The sequence below is a fragment of the Ischnura elegans genome, chromosome 5, assembly GCF_921293095.1.
Source record: "Ischnura elegans chromosome 5, ioIscEleg1.1, whole genome shotgun sequence".
Lineage (NCBI taxonomy): Eukaryota > Metazoa > Arthropoda > Insecta > Odonata > Coenagrionidae > Ischnura > Ischnura elegans.
Genome location: NC_060250.1, coordinates 1,103,969 through 1,116,107, shown reverse-complemented (window position 1 = coordinate 1,116,107; position 12,139 = coordinate 1,103,969).

Genomic DNA, 12,139 nt, shown 5'->3' with positions numbered 1-12,139 from the left:
TACAAGAATATTCTCATCAAACTCACTTTTTTTAATTTTTTCAATTCGAGAGGTGAAATTGCGTTTGTAACAAGAATATTAACCCATTAATGCCCAGAAGAATTTTTTCTAAAAAATTTTACTTTTTTTGCTTAAATTATGATAACACATTATACCTGATGCCGGAAAAAATATTTTAAAAAATCTCTAACATTTGCATAGTACTTAATCCTACACGTATCTTAAGATACATCTGGGCACTTAAGGGGTCAAAAATACACATTATCATTTAATTGTGTTAATGCTCGTTTTTGCTATATTATTCATTACCCATGCCTTCATCAGTAGTTTTTAATACTTGAATTTGTATTATTATGCATCAAATAATATAATTTTGAGTATTATTATAGTATTATAACATGAACAATTTAAATTCAGTCAAACTTCGTCTCGCAAGCCTTAACATATTCTTTAACAACCAGTGCCTTAAACTTCAACTCATCCCGAATTATGTCCACATCTCTACCAAGACGTCATCCGCAGCTTCCAGAGCAGCCATCGCCCAAGCCCAGAGGACATGGATCCGAGAGGAACTGAAAAGCTGGTTCATGAAGAGGGATTCCCTATCCCACTATCTCTACTACCTTCACCTGGAGCTGGGACATCGTCTGCACTGGTGCCAGTGGAGTTCTTTCCAAGACCACGTCAAGGATCTGAGCAGCCGCATCGCCTTCAAGAAACGTAAGGTGATCAGCAAAAAACTGTACTTTCTTCGTATTTCACAACGACCAACCACCCCTCCACTGTGTGCTAATCGTGCCCCCAGATCCTTCCCTCCACGGGTCATCAACCTTTCTGACCACAACTTTACGGACCAAGAAGTCAACTTCCTTAGCAAGGGTTACAAATACTCACTTTCCCAACCCATCAGCAAGAAGGCTGCTTGTAATTTCTTGGTTGATTGTGAAGTAGCCCTTCGTAGTGAACCTCCTGGCAAAAAGCACCAAATCGCTGAACATATTTCTAAAAACCTCACTAGAATCCCAAATTCTTTGCCTGCCTCTTCCTCCCACTTGTTAAAATCTATTAAGTCGGCCGCCACAAACCACGACCTCATCTTCACCAAAGCTGACAAAGGTTCTAGTATCGTTATCCTCAACAAAAGTGATTACCTAATGAAGTGCTATGACTTTATATCGACCAATGACTTCGAACTGCTAAACAAAGACCCCACCCCCATTTTTCAAGGTCAACTTAAATCCATAGTGAACAGATGCACTTCCTTACTCTCACCTCGAGAAAGGAGACATCTTATTAAAATGAATCCATTGCCACCGAAAATGTACGGCTTACCCAAAACCCACAAGTCTAACGTGCCCATACGCCCTGTGGTTTCCCATTTTTCTGCTCCCTCCCATCTCCTTTCTTCAAAGCTAAATACACTCATACGGACCCTCTCGGGGTTCAAGCCTACGCACAGCATTGAAAATTCCTCTGAGCTAGCAAAACGTCTTTCAACAATAACCCCCCCACCAAATGGAAAACTGGTATCATTTGATGTTTCCAACCTTTTTACCTCCGTACCTGCCAAAGAAGCCATAGATATAACTCTAGATTGGCTCAGAAAATCATCCGTCAATGACGACTTAGTGAGTGACTTCAAAAAACTATTATCAGTGTGCATGGACCAAAATTATTTTCAATTCAATCACCAGTTTTATAGACAAAACCACGGCCTCTCTATGGGCTCTCCTCTCTCGCCTATCCTGGCTGATATCTTTCTGGATAACCTGGAAAGTAAACTTTTCAGCTCTCATCACCCCCTTTTAAAAAACTTGTGCTACTACTTTAGATATGTGGATGATATTATTTGCTTATGGACCGGTAGCAAGAGACAACTGGCCTCCTTCCTTGGGCTACTCAATTCCCTCCACCGATCCATCAATTTTACAACTGAAGTCGGAGGTGACTCAATCCACTTCCTAGATCTTACGATTTCCCTCATAGAAGGCAAACATGACTTCTCAATCTACCGGAAAAGTACCTTTACGGATGTACTTATCCCCGCAGACTCAAACCATCCTTACTCCCACAAGATTGCAGGCATTAACTCTATGCTCAACAGACTCCTTTGTATACCAATGACTGCTTCAAGTTTCAACCAGGAACTTGATGTTATTAAATCGATATGTTCTAATAACGGCTATCATGATGACCTCATCCGTAAATTACTGGCCAAAAAAACCCGAATAAGAGTATCGCCCACCCTAACCAGTTTACTGCCGGTCCCCAAAACAGAACCTAAACGGTGGTGCAAATTACCTTTCCTTGGCCCCCTGTCTTACAGTGTTCACAACCTCATACCCAAAGACAAATACAGAGTGTGTTTTTACTCCCCGACCTCCCTTGGTAAAGTGATTTTTAACTCCAAGGACATAGTGAATCCTGAAGACAAAAGTGGTGTCTATGCCCTGACATGCGACGAGTGCAACGGTGTGTACGTTGGCCAAACGGGCCGCAAGTTTAAAACTCGTGTCGATGAACACAAAAGAAGTGCTCGTTTGAAAGACTCCATTTCCCATTTTTCTAAACACCTGTCCGAAACCGGCCACAACAGTGATTTTAATATTAAAATTTTACATGTACATGACAAAAGTGTAAAACTGGATATTTTAGAAATTTTAGAAATCACCAAATGCACTCTTGCACGTAACATCGAAATTTTTAATGATATGACTGTATTCAAATGTTCTAACTTTTTATCTACTGTTTTAAAATCTGACTTCTTCCTTGACAATCCTTTCTCCTCCCCTTCTCATTAACCTCGTTACCACCTGACTTTTATCTGCCTGCCCCCCCCCACCTCCCCAAGCTTTTATACTTTTTTGTTTTGAACCTCCTATCCAACCAACAATGCCCAACCAAAAATGCTCAATGCTCCTCCTCATTTAGTTCCCCCCTCCCCCCTCCTCCTTCCCTCACATTATTGTTGGATAAATAAGGCTGGATGTTGTATGCTTCTCTCAGTTAGTCTTGATAATGACGTTGTAACGTTGAAACTAGTAGACTCCAAAATTATAAAGTTGTGGAATAGTACTGTGTTTTTATTTAACCATGAACAATTTACATTTGCATTTTGAAATTTTACAGCAGTGTGATACTGTATCCGAGTTTTTTATACCGTAACCATCCCTGTACAACTGATACATCCAAGTCTCATCTAAAATATTTGAACCACCATTTTTATTCCTGATTGTTGTCCGGTAATTTGCCAGGAATTGATCACACATGTCCACTCCACCCATGTGAGAATTGTAGTCCGCGATTGGCACTTGCATTTCGGAAACAGAATAACAAACAGGAGTTTTCATTTTTTTATGTATGCTAATAGTAATCAATTCTGATATGAATAAGTTGTCAGCAAATATGTTTGTACCTGGTGGTATTTTCACTCATCCACTAGTCCTAAAAGTAGTCCTTGACCAAGATCTGTTCCCTGAAGGTTGGCTACAGCATGATAAAGGGTGACTTGATTCGAAAATATACCATAATTTTAACCATAATCTCACTCGTTTCCCTCTAATACATTGCTTGCAGCCATATCTACCATAGTAGAGGTTAATTGATTCATCCACCAAACAATATTCTCCAGCGCTTACAATTTTGAAAGTCTAGTTCAAAACCTCAAACTAAGGTTGAACTTTATATAGCCTATCCTTGCCATCATTCTTCCCATTATAATAATTATCTGCCAGATGCAGAAACCTTAACATTCCTTCAAACCTGTTCCTTCGCATCGACTGAGAAAGTATTTCGATGGTGCAGTCTGGAGATGACCTCCGATAAAGCCATCAACTAAGTAGACGGTGACCGGAGAGAGGCAATATTCCAAACACTTCATAAATCACTTCGATTTGTACGTACGAAGAATGTACCAACATTTTTTACAATTGTTCATAATATTTGTCTTGAATTTTTTCTGCTGACAGCGCTTATGTTAGAGCTATTTCAGATTTGTTTTACCTCTGCTCCATCACTAAGGTACGTCTTCTCTTCTCAGCGGTAAATGGGAGCCACTATGCTGTTTTCTTGACTTATGTAAGTAGACGAGTTCAAAATCAAATAACAATAGCAATAAAAGATCAGACATCGAACACCTAAGCAAAATATATTATTATTTAATTCATCGAAATGAAAATTGTTTAGTACAATTTAGATACCATTTGTTAACAAATGAATCAATATTTATAAGTAACCATGATTAGCCTAGTAACGAAACTTTTCTATCACAGGTATGTTGTTTAATTCTGTACACAATTTTTAATTTACCAATGAATTTGTACTGCACAATTGTATTCAAATTTTTGTAACCACTTAATTAATTTATTTTCTTTATTTTCTTTGTAAACATTCATTATAAATAAGAGCCCTGAGGAAGGAGAATAAATCTCCGAAACGTTGGCCAAATGTGAGTTTAATTTATCATGACCTATACTCCAAGAGCATAAACATTACATTATTGTTATAATAAGGAAGGTCAGGAGAAGAAACTTTATTCAATATTATACTTCATGAAATGGCAGGAACATAAAACTGTCTTCGATCTATCACTTACTTAGGTTTATAAAAATTTTATTTGTTCATAATTCAATAAATAGAATGAAACATACCTATAAGTCAAAACATGACTTTTTGGTGCCACAAGTGCCCAGACGTATCTTTAGATACGTCAAAACTTTATTGATTAGTTTTGTTATGAGCTTGACAGAAAAATGAATCTCTTTAAAAAGATAATATTCCTTATACATTTAAAATAAAACAGGTCAAAACTGGATTCAGATAACTCAATGGTTTATGTGAAAATTTAATTTTCACATAACCATAGCATAGCAATTTCTGAGTAGTTCATGACCAGTCATGTGTAAGTAAGCATAACAATAGCTAATATTGGCTAAAATAATCTATATCACTTGTATACCATTTGAAGACTTTATTCTGTCATATAACGTAAAGAAATATCATTAACAACAAACCACAGAGTATTTAGTAATTTTTAAATTGTGACGTATCTAAAGATACGTCTGGGCATTAATGGGTAAATATCAAACTCACTTATTTTAATGTTTTCATTTCGTGTAACAAGAATATTAATATCAAACTTACTTTTTAATTTTTTCATTTCGAGTAGTGACTTATTAAAGATAAGAAAGTAAGATTAAACCACATAATACTCACTTTTTTAAGACTTTCGTTTTTAAAAATGAATTCGCCTTTGTAACAAGAATATCGGACCAACTTCTTTAATTTTCTCGTTTCAAGTGGAGACTTACCGCTTGTAAAAAAACACATTCTTCATGTTATTCGATTGAATTCGGATGATAAACAAGGATTTTGAGGTCGGAGGGTCCAAAGTTGGAATTTTACCTTTTTAAAATGATCCTATATATTTTCCAAAGTTGACGTTGCAATTCAATCATAGTATACAGCATGATGTTTCACGTAGAAACACACATTTTAAAAATTATTCGATTGAAATCGGTTGATTAATAAAGATTTTGAGGTCGGAGGGTCAAAATTTGGAATTTTGCCTCATTGAAATGATTCGTTATATTTTCCAAAGTTAACGTTGCAAGTCAATTTTATTCCGCAGCATGATGCGTAGCGTAAAAACACACAGTTACAAAGTTATTCGATTGAAATCAGTTAATTAATAAGGATTAAACGGTCGTAGGGTCAAAATTTGGAATTAAGCCTTTTTGAAATGATTCAATATATTTTCCAAAGATTATGTTTCAATTCAATTATAATCCGCAACATAGTGCTTCGCGTAAGAACACACATTTTAAAAGTTATTTGATTGAAATCGGCTGATAAATAAGGATTTTACGGTCGGAAGGTAAAATTCGGAATTTCGCCATTTTGAAATGATTCGTTATATTTTCCAAAGTTTACGTCGCAATTTGATGATATTATAAAGACTGGTTATTTACGCAAAATTAAATTTTATAAAAGTTGTTCCATTATAATCAATTGATAAATAACGATTTTACGGTCGGAGGGTTAAAATTTGGAATTTAGACTTTTTAAAATGATTCGTAATATTTTCCAAAAATTACGTCGCAATTCAATGATATAACACAGCATGTTGCTTCACGTAAAAACACATATCTTAAAAGTTAATGTACTAAAATCGGTTCGTAAATAAGGAATTAAAGGTCGGATGGTAAAAATTTGGAATTTTGCCTTTTTGATGTGGTTCGTTTTATTTTCCAAAATTTACGTCGCAATTCAATGATATTCTACAGCATGGTTATTTACGCAAACATACAAATTATAAAAGTTAATATATTGAAATCGGTTGACAAATAGGGATTTAACGGTCGGAGGGTCAAAATATTGAATTTTGCGTTTTTGAAATTATTCGTTATATTTTTCCAAAGTTTACGTCGCAATTCAATGATTATTCAAAAGCATGGTGCTTCAGTTAAAACCACTATTTCTAAAAGTTGACATGTCTAGTTGACATGACAAGTCTACTGACATCGGTCGATAATGAAAGATTTTACGGTCGGAGGATCAAAATTTAGAATTTTGCCTTTTTTTAATCGATTCGTTATATTCTCCAAAGTTTACGTCGCAATTCAATTATATTCCGCAGCATGATGCTTCGCGTAAAACTACACATTTAGAAAGCTGTTTGAATGAAATCAATTGATAAATATATTTTTACGGTCGGAATATATTTTTACGGATTTTACGGTCGGAGGGTCAAAATATGGAATTTTGCCTTATGAAATGGTCAGTTATATTTCCAATAGTTTACGTCGCAATTCTATTATATTGCGCAGCATGATGCGTCGCATAAACAGACACATTTTACAAGTTATTTTATTTAAATCTGTCGATAAATAAGGAATTTACGGTCGGAGGGTCAAAATTTGAAATTTTGCCTTTTTGAAATGATTCGTTATATTTTCCGAGGTTTACGTTGCAATTCAATGATCTTCTATAGCATGGTGCTTCAGTTATAAGCACATATTCCTAAAGTTATTCGATTGAAATCGGTTGATAAAAAAGGATTTTACGGTCGTAGGGTGAAAATTAGGAATTTTTCCTTTTTGAAATGATTCGTTATATTCTCCAAAGTTTACGTCGCAATTCAATTGTATTCCGCAGCATGATGCTTCGCGTAAAAACACACATTTTAAAAGTTATTCGAATGAAAGCATTTGATAAATAAAGATTTAACGGTCGGAGGGTTAAAATTTCCAATTTTAGCCTTTTTGAAATGGTTCTTTATATTTTCCAAATTTTACGTCGAAATTCAATGATATATCACAGCATGATGCTTCGCGTAAAAACGCATACTTTAAAGTTATTCGAATGAAATCAGTTGATAAATAAGGAATTTACGATCGTAGGGTCAACATTTGGAATTTTGCCTTTTTGAAATGGTTCGTTATATTTAAATAGTTTACGTCGCTATTCTATAATATTCCGCAGAATGATGCTCCGCGTAAACACACACATGATAAAAGTTATTCCATTGAAATTTGTTGATAAATAAGGATTTTACGCTGGTAGGGTCAAAATTTTAAATTTTGCCTTTTTGAAATGATTCGTTATATTTTCCAAAGTTTATATCGCAATTCAACGATATTCTTTAGCATGGTTATATTTGCAAAAATCCACATTATTAAAGTTATTTTATTGATATGGGTTGAAAAATACGGATTTTACGGTCGGAGGGTCAAAATTTGGAACTTCGCCTTTTTGAAATTGTTCGTAATATTTTCCAAAGTTAACGACGCAATGCAATGATATGTCAGACCATGACGCTTCGCGTAAAAACACATATTTTAAAAGTTTTTCGACTGAAATCGGTTAATAAATAAGGATTTTACGGTCGGAGAGTCAAAATATGGAATTTTGCCTTTTTGAAATGGTTCGTAATATTTGCCATAGTTTACGTCGCAATTCAAGTATATTCCGCAGCATGATGCCTCGCGTATAAACACACATTTTACAAGTTATTTCATTTAAATCGGTCGATAAATAAGGATTTTACGGTTGTAGGGTCAAAATTTCGAATTTTGCCTTTTTGAAATGATTCGATTTATTTTCCAAAGTTTACGGCGCAATTCAATGATATTCTATAGCATGTTTTTTTACGCAAAAGTTATTCCATTCCATTATCAAAAGTTATTCCATTGAAATCAGTTGATAAATAAGGATTTTACAGTCGGAGGGTCAAAATTAGGAATTTTGCCTTTTTGAAATGACTCGTTTGATATTCCAAAGTTTACGTCGAAATGCAATATTATTCTACTGCATTGTTATTTACGCAAAAATACACATTATAAAATTTATTACATTGAAATCAGTTGATAACTAAGGAATTTACGGTCGTAAGGTACAAATTTGGAATTTTGCCTTTTTTAAATGTTTCGTTATATTTTCCAAAGTTTACGTTGCAATACAATAATCTTATATAGGATGGTGTTTTAGTTCAAAGCACACATTTAAAAAGTTATTTGATTGAAATCTGTTGATAAATACGGATTAAACGGTCGGAGGGTCAAGATTTGAAATTTTGCCTTTTGGTTATGATTCCTTATATTTTCCAATGTTTACGTCGCAAAACAATGATCTTTTATAACATGGTGTTTCAGTTAAAAGGACACATTTTAATAGTTATTTGATTGAAATCGGTTGATTAGCAAGGATTTTACGGTCGGTGGGACAAAATTTGGAATTTTGCCTTCAAGAAATGGTTCGTTATATTTTCCAAAGATTACGTCGCAATTCAATTATATTCCGCAGCAAGGTGCTTCGCGTAAAAACGCATACATAAAAGGTTATTTGATGGACTTCGGTTGATAAATAAGGAATTTACGGTCGGAGGGTCAAAATTTGGAATTCTGCCTTTTTGAAATGATTCGTTATATTTTCCAAAGTTTTCGTCGCAATTCAATTATATTCCGCAGCATGATGCTTGGCGTAAAAAAACACATTCTAAATATAATTCGATTGAAATCAGTTGATATATAAGGATTTAACGGTCGGAGGGTTCATATTTGGAATTTTGCCTTTTTGAAATGATTCGTTATATTTTCCAAAGATGACGTTGCAATTCAATTATATTTGGCAGGATGATGCTTCGCGTAATCACACATTTTAAAAGTTTTTCGATTGAAATCGGTTGATAAATAAGGATTTTACGGTCGGAGGTTCAGAATTTGGAATTTTGCCTTATTGAAATGATTCGTTATATTCTCCAAAGTTTACGTAGCAATTCAATTATATTTGGCAGCATGATGCTTCGCGTAAAACCACACATTTTTTAAGATATAAGAATAAAATCAGTTGATAAATAAGGATTTTACATTCGGAAGGTTCCTTTTTGGAATTTTGCCTTTTTGAAATGATTCGTTATATTCGTTGCCAAGTTTACGTCGCAATACAATGATCATGTATAGCATGGTGTTTTTTAATTAAAAGCACACATTTAAAAAGTTATTTGATTGAAATCGGTTGATAAATACGGATTTTACGGTCGGAGGGTCAAGATTTGGAATTTTGCCTTTTTGAAATGATTGGGTATTTTTTCCAAAATTTACGTCGTAATACACTGATATTCTACAGCATGGTTATTTATGCAAAAATACACAATAAAAACGTTATTCCATTAAAATCGGTAGATAATTAAGGATTTTACGGTCGTAGGGTCAAAATTTGGAATTTTGCCTTTTTGAAATGATTCGTTTTATTTTCCAAATTTTACATCGAAATTCAATGATTTTATAAAGCATGGTTATTTACGCAAAAATACACATTATTAAAGTTATTTCATTAAAATTGGTTGATAAATAAGGATTTTACGGTCGGAGGGTAAAATTTGGAATTTTGCCTTGTTGAAATGGTTCGATATATTTTCCATAGTTTACGTCGCAATTCAAATATGTTCCGCAGTATGATGCTTCGCGTAAAAACACACATTATAAAAGTTATTCCATTGAAATCTGACGATAAATAAGGTTTTTACGGTCGTAGGGTCAAACTTTTAAATTTTGCCTTTTTGAAATGATTCGTTAAATTTCCGAAGTTTACCTCGCAATTCAATGATATTTTTAAGCATGGTTATTTACGCAATACTACACATTTTAAAAGTAGTTGCATTGCTATCAGTTGATAAATAGTGATTTAACGGTCGCAGGGTCAAAATATTGAAATTTGCCTTTTTGAAATGATTCGTTATATTATCCAAACTTAACGTCGCAATTCAATGATCTTCTAAAGCATGGTGCTTTAATTAAATCACACATACTTAAAGTTATTTGATTAAAATCGGTAGATAAATAAGGATTTTGCGGTCCGAGGGTCAAAATTTGGAATTTTGCATTTTTGAAATTATTCGTTATATTTTCCAAAGATTACGTTGCAATTCAATTATATTCCGCAGCATAGTGCTTTGCGTAAACGCACACATTTAAAAGTTTTTCGACTGAAATCGGTTGATAAATAAGGAATTTACGGTCGGAGGGTCAAAATTTACAATTTCACTTTTTTGAAATGGTTCGTTATATTTTCCATAGTTTACGACGAAATTCAATTATATTCCGCAGCATGATGCTTCGCGTAAACACACACATTTTAAAAATTATTTCATTGAAATCGGTCGATAAATAAGGATTTTTTGGTCGGAGGGTCAAAATTTGGAATTTTGCCTTTTTGAAATGATTGGTTATTTTTTCCAAAGTTTACGTCTTAATTCACTGATATTCTACATCATGGTTATTTACGCAAAAATACACATTTAAAAAGTTATTTATTTGCGTAAACGCACACATTTAAAATTTTTCGACTGAAATCGGTTGATAAATAAGGAATTTACGGTCGGAGGGTCAAAATTTACAATTTCACTTTTTTGAAATGGTTCGTTATATTTTCCATAGTTTACGACGCAATTCAATTATATTCCGCAGCATGATGCTTCGCGTAAACACACACATTTTAAAAATTATTTCATTGAAATCGGTCGATAAATAAGGATTTTTTGGTCGGAGGGTCAAAATTTGGAATTTTGCCTTTTTGAAATGATTGGTTATTTTTTCCAAAGTTTACGTCGTAATACACTGATATTCTACATCATGGTTATTTACGCAAAAATACACATTTAAAAAGTTATTTTATTTCAATCGGTAGATAAATACGGATTTTACGGTCGGAGTGTCAAGATTTGGAATTTTGCCTTTTTGAAATGATTGGGTATTTTTTCCAAAATTTACGTCGTAATACACTGATATTCTACAGCATGGTTATTTATGCAAAAATACACAATAAAAACGTTATTCCATTAAAATCGGTAGATAATTAAGGATTTCACGGTCGTAGGGTCAAAATTTGGAATTTTGCCTTTTTGAAATGATTCGTTTTATTTTCCAAATTTTACATTTATTATTACAAGTTATTTATTTGCGTAAACGCACACATTTAAAATTTTTCGACTGAAATCGGTTGATAAATAAGGAATTAACGGTCGGAGGGTCAAAATTTACAATTTCACTTTTTTGAAATGGTTCGTTATATTTTCCATAGTTTACGACGCAATTCAATTATATTCCGCAGCATGATGCTTCGCGTAAACACACACATTTTAAAAATTATTTCATTGAAATCGGTCGATAAATAAGGATTTTTTGGTCGGAGGGTCAAAATTTGGAATTTTGCCTTTTTGAAATGATTGGTTATTTTCTCCAAAGTTTACGTCGTAATACACTGATATTCTACATCATGGTTATTTACGCAAAAATACACATTTAAAAAGTTATTTATTTGCGTAAACGCACACATTTAAAATTTTTCGACTGAAATCGGTTGATAAATAAGGAATTTACGGTCGGAGGGTCAAAATTTACAATTTCACTTTTTTGAAATGGTTCGTTATATTTTCCATAGTTTACGACGCAATTCAATTATATTCCGCAGCATGATGCTTCGCGTAAACACACACATTTTAAAAATTATTTCATTGAAATCGGTCGATAAATAAGGATTTTTTGGTCGGAGGGTCAAAATTTGGAATTTTGCCTTTTTGAAATGATTGGTTATTTTTTCCAAAGTTTACGTCGTAATACACTGATATTCTACATCATGGTTA